The sequence below is a fragment of the Arachis hypogaea genome, chromosome 15 (genome assembly GCF_003086295.3).
Source record: "Arachis hypogaea cultivar Tifrunner chromosome 15, arahy.Tifrunner.gnm2.J5K5, whole genome shotgun sequence".
NCBI lineage: Eukaryota > Viridiplantae > Streptophyta > Magnoliopsida > Fabales > Fabaceae > Arachis > Arachis hypogaea.
Genome location: NC_092050.1, coordinates 98,271,181 through 98,276,260, shown reverse-complemented (window position 1 = coordinate 98,276,260; position 5,080 = coordinate 98,271,181). Strand labels below are relative to the sequence as shown.

General features: G+C 41.9%; 1 non-coding gene across 1 annotated transcript; it reads left to right on the top strand.

Moving 5' to 3' along the window:
- The first annotated feature begins 4,291 nt into the window (after window positions 1-4,291).
- LOC112752452 (small nucleolar RNA R71) lies at window positions 4,292-4,395 on the top strand. The gene has a single exon (XR_003176888.1). It is a non-coding gene; the product is annotated as a small nucleolar RNA R71 (small nucleolar RNA).
- Window positions 4,396-5,080: the final 685 nt, after the last annotated feature.

Sequence of the window (5,080 nt, the reverse complement as noted above, 5' to 3'; positions counted from 1 at the left end):
GGCAAGCTTTTCCATATACTAGTTGGTAAGGAGACATTCCAATTGGTGTTTTGAAAGCTGTCCTATATGCCCAAAGAGCATCATCTAGCTTAATCGACCAGTGCTTCCTTGAAGTTCCCACAGTCTTTTCCAGGATTCTTTTGAGTTCCCTATTAGATATTTCGGTTGCCCATTTGTCTGTGGATGGTATGGTGTGGCTACCTTGTGTTTGACTCCATATTTTAGGAGCAATGCCTCTAATGGTTTGTTGCAGAAGTGGCTTCCTCCATCACTGATGATTGTTCTTGGTACCCCAAAACGGCAAAAAATGTGTTTTCTGAAGAAGTTCATGACTACCTTATTATCATTGGTTGGAGTTGCTATTGCTTCAACCCATTTGGAGACATAGTCTACTGCCACAAGAATGTAATTATTTGAGTATGAGGTGGGAAAGGGTCCCATGAAATCTATCCCCCATACATCAAACAATTCAAGTTCCAGAATGAATTGTTGTGGCATTTCATTTCTTCTTGGCAGGTTCCCCGCTTTCTGGCATTCATGGCAGTGCTTCACTAGTTCCTTTGCATCTTTGAAGATAGTGGGCCAATAAAAACCACACTGCAACACCTTAGCTGCTGTTCTTTCTCCTGCAAAATGTCCTCCATAAGTGGAGCCATGGCAGTCCCATAAGACTTCCCTTCCTTCTTCCTCTGATATGCATCTTCTGAGTATGCCATCCGAACATTTTTTGAACAAGTATGGTTCTTCCCAGATGAAGTATTTGGCATCATTTACCAATTTCTTCCTTTGATGCTTGTTAAATTCCAACGGCAAACTCCCAGTGGCCTTGAAGTTTGCTATGTCTGCAAACCAGGGTGCTTTGTGAATCACCATGAGTTGTTCATCAGGAAAGCACTCATTTATATGTGTGCTTTGTGCGCTTCCTTCTTCACATGGTATCCTTGATAAATGGTCTGCCACCTTGTTCTCTACACCCTTCTTGTCTTTGATTTCTATGTCAAATTCCTGCAACAAAAGAACCCATCTAATAAGTCTTGGTTTGGATTCTTGTTTAGCAAGTAAGTATTTTAAAGCTGAATGATCAGTGAAGACAATGACTTTAGATCCAATGAGATAGGATCTAAATTTGTCAAATGCAAAGACTATTGCCAAGAGTTCTTTTTCAGTGGTTGTGTAATTCCTTTGGTTATCATTCAAGACTTTACTGGCATAATAAATCACATGTACCAAATTGTCTTTCCTTTGTCCTAACACTGCCCCAATAGCAATGTTTGATGCATCACACATCAGTTCAAAAGGTAAGTTCCAATCAGGTGGGGCAATGATAGGTGCAGAGGAAAGTTTTTGCTTCAAAAGTTCATAGGCTAGCATGCAATTTTTATCAAATACAAAGGGTGTATCAGAGACAAGCAAGTTACTCAAAGGTTTGGCTATTTTAGAAAAATCTCTAATAAACCTTCTGTAAAAGCCAGCGTGTCCCAAAAAACTCCTAACTGCCTTGACATTACTCGGTGGAGGTAGTTTTTCAATGAGTTCCACCTTAGCTCTGTCCACCTCAATGCCTCTATTAGAGATTTTGTGGCCAAGGACTATTCCTTCTGTGACCATGAAATGACACTTTTCCCAGTTTAGTACTAGGTTGGTCTCTTGGCATCTCTTAAGCACCAAGGCAAGGTGGTGTAGGCAGCTAGGAAAAGAATCTCCAAACACAGAAAAATCATCCATGAAAACCTCAATAAATTTTTCAATCATGTCCGAAAAGATGGACAGCATGCATCTTTGGAAAGTGGCAGGTGCATTGCACAATCCAAAGGGCATGCGTCTATAAGCAAAAACTCCATATGGACAAACAAATGATGTTTTCTCTTGATCTCTAGGATCAACTACTATCTGATTATAGCCTGAGTATCCATCCAGAAAGCAATAGTAAGCATGTCCTGCAAGCCTTTCAAGCATCTGATCCATGAATGGGAGTGGGAAATGATCTTTTCTGGTGGCTTCATTGAGCTTCCTGTAGTCTATGCACATCCTCCATCCAGTGACAGTTCTTGTGGGTATGAGTTCTTTCCTCTCATTTGGCACCACAGTTATGCCACCTTTCTTGGGAACTACATGGATGGGACTAACCCATGGGCTATCAGAAATGGGGTAGATTACCCCTGCCTGCCATAACTTCATGACCTCCTTTTGTACCACTTCTTTCATGATGGGATTCAATCTTCTCTGAGCTTGAATGGAGGGTCTAGCATCCTCTTCTAACAAGATTTTATGCATGCATATGGATGAACTTATCCCCTTCAAATCAGCTAGGGTCCATCCAATGGCATCTTGATGAGTTTGTAGCACCTTGATCAATTCTTCTTCTTGTTCTTGGTTCAGGGCAGAGCTAATGATAACAGGATGGCTCTCATCACTACCCAAGTATGCATACTTGAGATTAGGGGGCAATGCTTTGAGCTCAGGTTTTGGTGCTTCCTTCTCTTCTTTCACTCTCTCTGGCATGCTTGGCATGGTTGTTTCAGCAGCGTTGATGTCACTAACTTCAATATCCTTGGTGAAGTCCTCCTCTGCCACTTCCTTTGTTGTTTCCTCAAAGGTTTCTTGTATTGCAATGTCCACTACATCCACCCTCATGCATTTCTTTAGTGATTCTGATGGATAGCTCATTGCCTTGAATACGTTAAACACCAATTTCTCGTCATGTAGTCTAAGAGTGAGTTCACCCTTTTGTACATCTATGATGGCTCCAGCAGTAGCCAGGAAGGGTCTTCCCAGAATTATTGAAGCTTTGGCTTCTTCTTCCATATCTAACACCACAAAATCAGCAGGAAATATAAAATCTCCCACTTTCACCAACAAATCCTCAACTATCCCATGAGGGAATTTAAAAGTTCGATCTGCCAATTGGAGGGCCATTCTTGTTGGTTTGGCTTCCTCAATCTTCATTCTTCTCATCATTGTTAGAGACATCAAATTGATACTGGCCCCTAAGTCACACAAGGCCTTCTCCACCATGACTTCTCCTATGATGTAGGGGATTTGAAAACTGCATGGATCCTTCAATTTCTGAGGCAATTTGTGCTGAATGATGGCACTGCATTCTTCAGTTAACAACACAGTTTCCTCATTTCTCCAGCTTCTCTTCTTGGTCATTAATTCCTTTAAGAATTTTGCATAGAGTGGCATTTGCTCTATTGCCTCAGCAAACGGAATGTTGATTTGAAGCTTCTTGAAAATCTCCAAGAATCTGGAGAATTGGCCATCCTTTTCACTTTTCATCAAACGTTGAGGATATGGTGCTTTAGGTGTATAAGGCTTCAGGACCTCTTTTTCTTTTTCTTTTGTTGCAGACGGTGTAAAAGATTGTCCTTGTTCCTTGTCTCTCACATTTTCCTTTGCTTCATCCTCTGTGGTTTCCTTTGGGATCTCCTTTAGATTCTTTCCACTTCTGAGGGTTATGGCCTTACATTCTTCCCTTGCAATAGCCTTGGCAGCATGAGAAACGCTTGGCCCAGGGGTTTGCTTAGACAAATACACAATTTGATTTTCTAGCTTCTGGATGGCAGCTCCTTGGTTTTGCAGGTTAGAATTTACTTCTTCCTTAAAGGCTTTCAATTCGGTTATGTCTTGACTCATGGTTGCAAGCATTCCTTCTATCCTGTTTAATTGATCTTGAAATTGTTGGTTCGGATTAGGTTGGGTAGGTTGATTATTTTGGCCATGATATGATGGTTGGGAGTAAGTGTTTTGTGTGGCTTGGTATGATCTTTGGTTGGAGTTTTGGTAAGTGGACTTGTTATGTTGGTTTTGGTCGTAAGGTTTGTGGTTTTGTGGTTGGGTTTGTTGGTTCCCCCACCCAAAGTTTGGGTGGTTTTTCCATCCTGGGTTGTAAGTGTTGGAATGTGGATCATATGATTGCCTTTGTTGGTTTCCCACATAGTTGGCCTCTTCCCAATCACCTCCTTCAGTGCTTACTTCCTCTTGATCTTGTGTGTGTATTGCAGCCACTTGCTTTGTTTCTAATTTCCTGGTGAGCTCTGCTAGTTGCTTGGCAAACACCTTGTTTTGGGCTAAAATTGTATCAACATGGTTCAGCTCCATGACTCCCTTAGTGTTGTGTCTCTCTGAAGCATAGTAGTACTCATTCTCAGCCACTGTCTCAATCACTTCAATGGCTTCTTCCACAGTCTTTTTCCTGTTCAATGAACCTCCTGATTAATGGTCCACAGCCTTCCTTGATTCATAAGAAAGTCCATCATAGAAAATATGCAATTGCACCCAGTCATGGAACATGTCTGGTGGGCATTTCCTTGTCAAATCCTTGAATCTCTCCCATGCCTCGTAGAGAGTTTCACCATCTTGTTGTCTAAAAGTCTGAACCTCAGATCGAAGCCTATTGACCTTTTGTGGGGGGTAGAAACGTGCCAGAAACTTGCTTTCCACCTCATCCCAGGTTGTTAGGCTCCCCCTTGGGAATGATTCCAGCCACTTAGCTGCCTTGTCCCTAAGTGAAAATGGGAACAAGAGCAGTTTATAGGTATCTTCCTGGACTCCATTGGACTTCACAGTGTCGCAAATTCTCAGGAATTTTGTGAGATGTTGGTTTGGATCTTCATTAGCACTCCCACCAAATGAACAATGATCCTCCACAAGTGATATTAGCTGTGGTTTGAGTTCAAAATTGTTGGCCTGAATGGGTGGTTTCTGAATGCTGCTACCACAATTCCCAGAGGTTGGGTTTATGTATGAACCAAGAACCCTCCTCTCGGGAATGGCTTTGTTTCCATCAGCTCTCTCATGGTTGTGAACTTCTCTATCCATGTTGAGATCTAGAGCTTCCTCAAAATTGTCCTCAGATTCTCCTTCAGATTCTTCTTCTCCCAGTACTCTCTTCCCTCTTGCTTCCCTTCTAAGTTTATGAAGGGTCCTCTCTGGTTCGGTATAATGAGGAGTTGATGTCTCTCCTCTCCGACCTGTCATACAAAAACACAGCACAGGCAACAAACAAGTGAAATACTCTTGGTTAATGGAAGAGTATGGTTAGAGCAGTTGAGGAATTAATTCAAATAGTTAGTGAGTC